General features: G+C 36.3%; 2 non-coding genes across 2 annotated transcripts; both read left to right on the forward strand.

The window, feature by feature from the left end:
* Positions 1–226: 226 nt before the first annotated feature.
* TRNAI-UAU (transfer RNA isoleucine (anticodon UAU)) lies at positions 227–316 on the forward strand. The gene is given in 2 exon segments: positions 227–264; positions 281–316. It is a non-coding gene; the product is annotated as a tRNA-Ile (tRNA).
* Positions 317–5,854: 5,538 nt separating this feature from the next.
* Positions 5,855–5,944, forward strand: TRNAI-UAU (transfer RNA isoleucine (anticodon UAU)). Its single transcript is given in 2 exon segments — positions 5,855–5,892; positions 5,909–5,944. It is a non-coding gene; the product is annotated as a tRNA-Ile (tRNA).
* Positions 5,945–11,428: the final 5,484 nt, after the last annotated feature.

Here is an 11,428-nt window from a genome sequence, read left to right on the forward strand (position 1 = left end):
CCCAATTTTAAAGGATCTTGGTCATAATCATTGCGATAAATATAGTAGAAGTTGAATATAAAAGTATTCATTGACAATCAGTTCACTTAAAACAGCGGTTTCAGTTAGGTACTACTTAAAATGCGATAGGATAATGAGAAATCATGGTTCATGCCTTGATAACGGTGCTGTTGTAGTAGTGATAAGTATTTGACAAAGTCTTTCAACAAGGACAACATGTTGTATGTCCCCAGTGGCGCAATCGGTTAGCGCACGGTACTTATACAGCAGTGTCCGAGCAATGCCGGGGTTGTGAGTTCGAGCCTCACCTGGGGAATATTTATTTTTATAAGAGACAGCTTTTCTAAAGTAGAAATTTGTGCATAATCTAAACTATAGTTAAAAATTTCCTCTTCATGTTTCCCCAACTAATCAATAGTTTAATGTCGGCGAAGCGCTCTGAAGATTCGAATTGGAAACTTATAGAGCTGCGGCAATGTTTTGTGTTTAAATCAGCAGATTGAGAAAGAGTTCTCAGTAGGTTAAGCACGTTCCAAATTAACCAAGTCTTATTTATTTCGACTGTTTGTTTGCGTTCGTTGTCTTCTTGAAACATGTATGTAGGCACCATACCCAATTTTGCCGCACTTTGTTTCACATTCTTAAGAATGTCAACGTCGACGTTTGCAGCATCACAATATCTACATTTTTATCTTTAAATTATGTAATAAAAACATATACATTGATATTACTCGGCCAAGGCGAGTGGAGCCGCGGGCGTAATGTGAACTATCGCGATGCGGTATCACGAACGCAGGAGCAGTAGCACCACGGCTCCGTGCTGCAGGACTCCACTGGCCTTGGTCGAGTAATACATACATAAGCCTACATAGTACATGATGGATGTAAGTCCATCGATTCGCAAGAGATCCTGGTGATCTCTAAAGAGATATTCACAGCGGATTTTTGGTATGATGCACCAGTCCCTTTCTAACTCTTAAATATGACTTAAACCTAAGGACAACACTAATACCAAGGAATAATTCCTAACCAAGAAAAAATAATTTGAGAGAGTTGTGACTCGAATCCGAAACCTCCTGGTTAGGAGCCAGCTTTGCTAACCACTTAAGTAGACCAACGAGCTAGCCACATACATATATACACATATAAATATACTGCACTCTTACAACCTCGATAAAAAAAATCAGCCTAAAATGTCAAAGAGTTGTCATCGAATTTTCTTACTGAAATCTCTAAAGACAGAGTCTTTCCTTGAGGGCTTCTAGTTCCATTCAATAGCTCCATATTTTTCCTGAAAGCTTGAAAGCCATTAAAGATAGATGAATGAAATTCGACTTAATGATGCGTGACCGCCATTGAATTCTTCACGGAGAAGGTTGTAATAGAAAATCTATGTCTTAATGGGAAGGTCTATAAAGAAATGAGTAATAAATTTCAAGTCGAATGTATACGTTGGTAGAATATCTTTAGTCTGTGTGAGTAGTGTGAATTCCTTCCGTTACAGAGCATTTAAAAGAGATGTTTAAAAATCAACTATTTTAACAATGACATTGATAGAAAGAAGAGTTGAAAGGAACAAATTCTGAGAGGTAGGCTTAAACCAGGCATGGGGGGAAAAGGAGAGGAACTCGCTTTTTGTTTTATTAACCCACACCACTTTCCAAGAGCAGCGATACGCTTACTTCTTCTTTGAACTTGTGTTTGTATACAAGACGTCACCAGTGACGGAACGCGATCGGATTATAACTATTTCGATCTATTATTATTCAAATCAATAAAGTACTGCACAATTAAACATAAATTAATATATTATATTTAATTAAATGTAACCAAAATAATACTCTTTCATTACAGAACATGAAAATAATATTATTTTATTACATAACACAAAAATAATACTCTTTTATTATAAAACATAAAACTAATACTCATTGTTACGGTTTTTACGACTATCTGCATGATATTATCAAGACATCGTTCTTTAGCACATAATGCCTCTCTATGTATTATGTAGTGAATTGCAAACTAATTAATCTAATGATTCATTAATGGATTTTAGAAATCGTCGTAATATAGCTACGAAGCTATTATATTTCCCTATCAGTGCCGGGACGCCGTCTGTGGCTATACAAGTCAATTTTTCCCAGGAGAATTCATATGTTGTCACAACTTCAAAGACAGCTTTGAAAATATAATTTCTCCTTGTACTGCATCTTAAAGATACAAAATCAAGAAAATCTCCAAATAATATTGTGTTCAGAATTCACACCCCGTATAAAAATGGCTAATTGCGCCGTGACTTTTGTATCTTTTCGTCGATAGCTAAAGAGTGCCATATCAACTCTCTCAATTTTACTTTTTCCTGATCTTCAACGTCCTTAGCTATTTCCGTAATTTTGTCTGTGGTAGTTCGCCGAGAGAGACTTATTGATTTAAATACTTCAGTTTTTTTTTCGGACAAAGACACTCGTCTCTATTTTCGTCTATGTGCTTCGAGATAAGATAACTGATTCGAAATACGTTTAGGAACGCTTCTTAGAACACTCTATTCGCTTCTGAGATATGCAGTATGCTGTAGATTAATATTTTTGCAGCTCAACATAACAATGGAAGAGACCGTTTTCACTTCTTGCTCACTTCAGAAACAATTGCCTGTTAATCCATTTTTTCATGGTACAAAATGCCTAAAAATCTCAATATGTCACGTCTGTACTATATGGTTGATGTTCTGCAGGCGTTTTGCTGCCTTCGTTGAGCGCCATGCTGCCACTTGTTATCTTCACTCAGAAATAAATTTCCTCAGAAAAAATTGGCCCCCTAAAAAGAGAATCGTATATTATATTTCGTTGGAATTTTGTTCCCATAACAACCAGTGCTGTAGAATAAATTCTAGAAGCCAAATAAACATATTTGTGCGAGATCGTGCGTATTTGCTTGTTTTCCGCACAGAACCAATACGCGGTAAGTGTGAAATACCACATTCAGTATTCCCAACGTAACACATATAACAATTTCCCTTTTCTTACCGCTTAAGCGCGACATTCATTTTACTGCTTTAGGCTTTTAACATATTATTTTTAGAGACGTTTAACATAGTAATAATTATAAATTGGAAACTTACCACTGCAATTTCACCTAAATTGCAATGTTAATTATTGTTTTTAAATATTTGCAAAAATTAAGTAAAGTCTACTACTCCACGAAACTTATTGCATTCCTGATACAAGTAACATTAAGGAAGCCGTGAAAAAACCAACAAGATTCCAGATGCCGATGTTATTACTGCAATATGTTATATAAATAATGTTGTTAAAATATTAAAATGAAAAATAAATCATTACATAACCTTACCGTTTGTTTTAAGTTCGCATTTATAGACTGGGGGAAAAAAAGACTGACGTATATCACGGCCTGCTGGAGTATAGTAAACACAGAAAACATTTTATAGCAACAATGTTGAAGAAAGATATTTTGGTTTTCCGAAGTTGCCGTCATTAAACAGAAACCAACATGGAGATTTCATTGCAACTAATTAGAAATTCGTCTTTCAGGTATGTAATAAACGATCTTCGCACAAAATAATGTGCGATACACGAGCGGTATGTTTGTTTTCATGTTCTCGGAAATTAAAAAAGCTCAACTACGTTTCGCTTTTTCAATCTTTTCCTCGAACTTGAAAACGTCAACATACCGCTCTTGTAACGTATATTACTATTTCAGCTGAAGAGAAGTTTTCGGGAATTTTCTTTGATGGAGAATAAGTTACTTATTTCCAAACTGCAAACAAGTCTGACCCAACTCTCATGCTAATGCTGTTGAGAAGTAATTATGCATCATAATGTCAACAAATTTTGAGTCCTTTTCATTTCTGATCTTCAATACCATCATGAGTCACCAAGAGTATACAAACACGTTTCTGTCTAAGACATCTAATTTAAAATATAATAAGCCTTCTCTTTGTCACTCTTAAGGACGCACACTAGTCTATTCCCATAGTAACGACTCTGTCTTTTTGTGTAACTCTAAAAAAATAATTATTTTATCTGCTCCCATAAGAATGTTTGCTTGTAAGACGAAAGTATTGAGAGGAGTACGACACATGTGAAGAAAAATATATTATACAGGCGGTTTTAAAATTGAGTGAACTGGCAGTAGTTTTGGGATTCATTCATTCATTCATTCATTCATTCATTCATTCATTCATTCATTCATTCATTCATTCATTCATTCATTCATTCATTCATTCATTTTATTCCATAGATCTTACATGAGCAATGAAGCTTTAAGATGTGGAACAAGTCAAAATTTTACAATATTACAATTACAATTTTTACAAATTTTTACAGTTTTACAATTTAATAATTTTCTACAATTTTTACAATTTTGTGCAATTTTTTTACAATATTTTGGCGAGATGTAGTGAGATGAGGTGAGGTCCGAGGATTCGCCAAAAGATTACCCGGCATTTGCCTTTAGATTGGGGAAAACCTCGGAAAACCCCAACCAGGTAATCAAATCAAAGGGGTTGATGCCGAGGACTCGCCATAGACCATCCGGCTTCAGTCCCACGGCTGGGGAAAACCTCGGAAGAAACCACCAAAGGGGGATCCAACTCAAGCCCGAACGCAGCTCCGAATCAGCAGCCCAGCCAGTCATGGGGAATTAAGATATATTAGACATTAATATTCCTTAAAATATAACATCACATTTATTGGCATTATTAATGATGTATTAATTTGTGTCCAATTGCTAAATCTACGCTATTGTCATTTTAATAGAACTATTTTAGAATGAGGCTGACTACACTACCAGGCTTCGAGCAGGCAACCCTCTCCCGTCGCTAGGCCAGCCCCCTACGTGCGTCGCCAGCCGGCGATCGAGGAATGCTATGAAATGATGACGAAATGAAGAAATGGTGACGGAATGATGTAAATGCTTAATATGCGGAAAAACAGGAGAATCCCGAGAAAAATCCAAACTGCGACCTTGTCCGCCACAAGTGTCACTATGGATTTTTCAATAAAAAATGCCAGACTTCACTAGGCCTCGAACCCGGGCCGCCTGCGTGACAGATCAGAGGTCTGTGCACTCAGCCACCGAAAAAGTCCAAAACAAGATCTAAGTAAGTTAACAGCAGCAGAAATGAAATTTTTACGTTCTCTAAAAGGCTGTACAATGGAAGACAGAACTGTAAACATATAAATTATACAAGACCTTGAAATCTTTGCATAATAGACCAAAGAGAAACATATAGACAAAACTGGAAAGATCACATAGCTAGAAAGAATGAATAAAGATATCCTAAGCAAGTAATGCAATACAAACCGAAAGGAAGGCGAGATGTAAGCAGATCTAGGAAGCGCTGAGCTAAAGTCAGAACAGATCTTATGACCTAATCCGTGATTGAAAATGATGACGACACAATATCTCACTGATAAAGAAATGATGGATGAACTCTGAGAAAATGATAGAAAACTTTTTTCTCCACCACAAATCTGATGTAGACTTGTCAGGATTAAAGTATAGTCTCCGGTGTAGGAGGAAATTCGACGATTCTACGAGTATAAATATAAATATAATAAAGTATATATCATTATTGTTTTATACTGAATATGTAATAATAATTATTGAGTTTGTAAAATCAAGTGTTATATATAAATAGTTAACATTTAATGATGGATTTTTCTACCGATATTTATTTTATAATCAGATTGGACGTCGTTCAGTCAATATTATTCAGTGACGTTTCCAATAAGGACGCAGTAAAGCTCCAATTTCTTAGCTAGAGGACATAATAGCACGGTATTTTCCAAACTGTAGCCATATAAAGATATTGGGATTAAATACACACGTGTCCCCAGTGGCGCAATCGGTTAGCGCACGGTACTTATAGGACAGTAATCGAGCTATGCCGGGGTTGTGAGTTCGAGCCTCACCTGGGGAAGTGTTTTATGCGAAAATAAAGGACGACTCTTAAAATAGACAATAGAGTTTTTGTTTTTTAGTTGGTTATGTAACGACCTATATCAACTACTAGGTTATTCAACGTCGATTGGCTTGGTGATAGCGAGATGGTATTTTGCTAGATGAGGCCAAGGATGAGCCATAGATTACCTGACATTCTCCTTACCGTTGGGGAAAACCTCGGGAAAAACCCAATCCAAACGGGAATCGAAGCCGCGTCCGGTCGCAACTGTGGATCGGCAGGAAAGCGCCTTAGCCGACTGAACTACGACTGTGGTTACAATAGAATTATGTAGGCTCAAATGAATCTTATCTTCCCACGTTCTGGATAATTTCAGTGTCGGAGATGTAAGGACTGACAATTATATTTGATCCTCTGTTAATTTTGTCGAGGACGAATTATTAAAGACTATGAAAATTATTAGTCCCCCGCCGTAGCGTCGTGGTCTAGACATGCCTAACAATACTGTAAGACTGGGTTACGGAATGCGCGCAGATTCCAATCTTCATGGGAAAGAAATTTTCTCATGAATTTTCGACCAATGCATGGGACCGGCGTCCATCTAGCAGACAGGTAGCGAAAATCCGGCTACGGAAACCATCTATATCTGCTCGGGAGGTCAACTTGATATCTCCGTTCCTGAGTCATATGGACGTAAGACTAGCAGCCTGCTGCTCGGCATGAACCCTTCATGGGCTGTCGCGGCATTGATTTAATTTAATTTTATGAAAATTCTTAACATGATGTCTTTCGGAAGCAAAGGAAAGTCGATAGCTCCGTGTCCAAGATGTTTTGCACATGGAAAGCCATCTGAGTTGTTTCGTTCAATTGATACTACACACTTCCTTCCTTACTTCCTACATACTTTGTTGACGACGAAACGATTTCTTATCCTTTACTTTTAGTTGGGGAGGTGAGGAAGGTTACTCAACTTTTTTTAGCCATAGTTTTACCTTCTTAAAAGGACCCTTGCAGTTTTGGTGACAAGTTTTCCTTTCCAAGACCTTTGGGTGCATAAAATCAGAAACAACATTTGAACATGATATTGGTGACGATTCCCTTGTTAGGACATGAATATTTCTTAAAAACTCCGTCAAGTGACATTGAAGAATCACAGCCGTTTGTTCGGATACTTTAAGGGCTTAAGTTATTAATGTTTGTCAGTTTTCATTGTGATGTCCTGGAAGGTCTTAATGATAGGTCTCTTATCCTGCTGAAATTACGTCTTTGGATTCCCATCATGCGTTGGTCTGAAAACATGTCAGATTTCGAAGAAAAGAATCGGGTCTTTGTCACCGCCTTTCAAAAGGGCTGTACGTAATAGCAATAGACAAGAGAAGGATTGCTGCATGCTGAGGGAGGAACACGCGGACGACTTAATTTGCTTTTCTCATAACCTGGGTGGCATTTAAAATAAAACATTTCATTACAAAATTATGCATATTTTCTCATTGTAGATGTACACTCGGTCAAAAAAGAATGACCAACAGTAAATTAAGGTATAAATTGGCTTTCCGAAAATATTCGAAATCGATACGATATAAACTCACAGTGACTGAGTCACATGAGATGTTCTATAGAAAGTTCTGATAAGCTTATACCAGTTAGAATAAGTTCATAAGTTTGTTCGTTATGGCTACTAATAAAAATAAATTCTAGAGTTCCTTTTAGCCAAATTCTTTCCGAAATGACGCAATCTATCGAATATCAAAGTTTGACAAAGAGGTTTAAGTTTTTGATAATATAACAAAAGCACGTAACTATCAAGTTGTACTGGTTCGAATTTCTCCTAGCACTAGTTTGTTTACAGTTTTCATTTTCTTTCTATGTACTATTATCAGAAACGTATTTGAATTTAATCCTGATTATTACAAGTTTAATGTCTGGGTTTTAAAAACGAACTTAATGCTTTAACATTCGACTTTGACCTTTAAAAATAAACAGCTATTTTGGAAACTCCACTTGGTCTCTGCTGAAAATAAATAACATAAACAAATAAATAAGATAATGGAAACTGAAATACTCATATTCTTAGTGCCAGATAGCCGACATGTGAAGTAATCTCTTCATTAAACACATTCACTGTCTCTATCTTTTTCTGCGTTATTAACTTACCATCTACTTTCGGTGCTGGACCCCGGACTCATTTCACCGGCATTATCACCTTCATCTCATTCAGACGCTAAATAACCAAAGATGTTGATAAAGCGTCGTAAAATAACCCACTAAAATAAAAAAAAACTTTCCATCTATAGGAGTGTATGTATACTGGATTCCATTAATGCCGTCTCGTTCTTTAATCGTAATCACAACAAAAAATTACGTTTTCTATCCCCATCCCCACCGTGCACGTGAAACTTGACTTGTCTATATTATGTACCGTATTCGTGTTTTCAGTGGTGTTCATACTAGAGTAACAGCTGCACCATCATTACAATTAGAACTCGTTTGCGATGTATGCCAATATTTCATAGGTGCAGCGACACACCACTGCTCATAGAAATGGCTACCTCTGTGTCTTGTATACATACTTACTGGCACAGCAGTGGTAAGGGGATGAAGTACTGAATGTAAATATAACTTCAAAACGTGACGGCATTAATGGAATTGATTGTACTAACAAGACTAAGAAAAATTTTGCCTTCTACGAATAAGTTCATTTTTTTTTTTTTTTGAGTAAGATAACCAATATTTTATGTAACCTGCAAAATTGTTTAAACTATTTTTTGTCACACTTCTTTCTCTAGCTCATTGCGATGTATATTTTATCTACCACAGGCAATTCAAAATGAAAATAAGCTGTTCATAATTTATTGCTGTCAAACTAAGCGACCTGTTACACACCTAACCAGCAGAGAGAATTGTGAGGTTCTTTGGCTGAATGTGCTTGCCACTGTGAAGGATGATCTACGATCGTCAGTGGGTTGTGAGTAATTTCGTATGTTTTTTTAAATATATTCTTGATTTATGGTATTGTGTGGTATTTTTGTTACTCCTGCTTCTACTTCCAAAATACTGATCTGACACGCCACTTTTTGCTCACTCTCATAAAAACGATTTGAGTAAAGTTAAATTTTTAGTATAATTAATGAAGACCTATTTTTTCAAATCTTAAAATTATGCCAGAAGAAGATTTCAAGTTAATATGTAGTCTAATTCTGTGAACATTAAAATTTCACTGGAACGAAACTTTCTGGGACAGAGGTCTACACAGTTTAATTTGACATTCTGCATTATGTAAAAAAATAAGTAAATTATATCCTTGGATACCATTTCCAGTTAATCGTCAGTAGGATGCAGTTTACGTTTGAGATGTTCTAATGATATCTGTTAAAAGGAAAATTTCTTGCGCATTATTCGAAGATTAACTGACAACGAAGATACTGAATATGATAAAAAGCAATATGTGAATGGAAAGATGAAAAAATAAATAATGTATCAGGAAACAATTTTTAGTACCACAGATGCTGTAACTGTGTAGCCCTTGAAAATTTCGAAATTGATTTTTGTGTCTTCATATTAATCTCCTGTGCTTCATAAAATGAGGAAGTTATTGCTTTAATGTTGAACTGAGAGGCTAGCACGTGCTGCAAAGCTTTTGTTTGTACGAGCAGTGCCCCTATGCACTACAAATCATGGAGAAGGTTTTATCTTGCAACAAGCATGTGCACACTCTCATGATCAGTGATCTGTGATAGATACAAAAAGAACAGCGAATTCCTCCTGAAGACGGTGAATTCCTGCCACTGTAATGGTCCCTATTCAACCGTGACGTCATATCTCAAGCGGCCACTGTCACAGTTGACTGCGTTGGCTACTTGTCTCTCCGACAAATTATTGCATCTCTGCTCTTTAATTGTTGCTGGTATTACGTTAAATTGTTGAAGACTAGTAAAAACACATAAATAATCCAGAAACGTGGGAGAACTCGATTCAGTGTGAGAATTTCGGGTTAAACGAAACATAATAAAATCAGATTTGTAATGTCACATATTATGGAATAAAATAACTAATACATTAATCGGAAATTACAGAAAGATCATAATTGTCATCATCATCATTATCATTGTCATCATCGTTTTCTTCGTCGTGATCATTTCAGACGTTATCAGAGCTGCTAAAGCATCATCCAAGATGCGCGATCTTTGGCAGATTTTCTCGTCGTTTCTTCAAATTTCCTGTCATTCTGCGATATGTTTTTGGCGTGAATACATATAAGTTCGATACAGTATCAGTGTTCCATTCCAGAAAGTCGACCGACATATTTTCAGGTGACTTTTGTCGCGCCTATAATTTCTAACCTGCTTAACATATTCCAATGAAGCAAACGGTTATCGAGAGACGAAGGATCAATGTATTCAACGACACCTTAAGTGGAAGAGGGTGACGTCATCTAGCGATATGCGGGAGGGGAAAACTTGAGGTATGAGTTGGCGGTTCGCGCGGCAGCCGAAGCAGTGTAACTGGAGAATGCGAAGCGCTAGAACATTCGTAGTGATGTCAAGCGATTCATAACGAACAAAGCTACAATCTCAATTGGACAACAATCACCAGTCGACATTTTAAATTTAAATAAATAGTGAGTGAATTTGAGTGAAAATAAAATGTTCCCAATGTCTAGCATATGTAGCGCAAATGGGAGCGGGCGTATAAGCAACTGGTAACGAACGATAGAACACGATGGTTAATATAGCAACCCATAATGCATACAAGATGGCTACTCCCAGGAGTCCCAGCACAACAAGGATAGTCTATATCTATCGAGTTTTCAAGATATGTTCAAAGAAGAGATGTTGATTGTCACTACCGATGTTTACCTTAACAGCACTTCTGTCAGTGACGTATTCATGCATAAAACTTGCGGCTCCGTTTTTTCTTCTCTTGAATCATTATCAATTTAATCATTAAAAAAGTCATATTTGCTAGCCATCATACTCGTTTATGATCTCATTATATTACGGGTAATAATAAAAATTTCTGTATTAGAGTATTTAAGGCGCATAGAGGCCAGCCAGAGAGGTAGAACAAAGCCATTCTTTCTTGATCTTAACGGTGGAAGAAGGTGATATGTGATGTTGTTGATTAAAGATGAAACACCTGAGAAATTGAATTCTATGATTTATTATTTTAGACTTAATCTGCATTCTATAGATTAAACAGGGCATCATTATGTGAAGGGAATCTTTGTTCCTCTCCATATTTGTGGTTACTGTGTATCCTCTTTTCCAAATGATTAGTATTCTTGTTGCAAATATGTTCTTTTTGCAGGTGATATCCAGTTTCTTTAATTTGTATTTGTATTAATATGCATTGATTTTCTATTATAATATAAACTTAGCATCACCAAATGTTTGGAACAAGCTTGTAGTCTCTCTCCTACACTTGAAAATCTACCTTCAGAAGTAATATTCACACATTGGAAGGGACATTGTAGGGGCAATAATTATACAATAATAATAAAAC

Source organism: Periplaneta americana, chromosome 9, assembly GCF_040183065.1.
Source record: "Periplaneta americana isolate PAMFEO1 chromosome 9, P.americana_PAMFEO1_priV1, whole genome shotgun sequence".
Classification (NCBI taxonomy): domain Eukaryota; kingdom Metazoa; phylum Arthropoda; class Insecta; order Blattodea; family Blattidae; genus Periplaneta; species Periplaneta americana.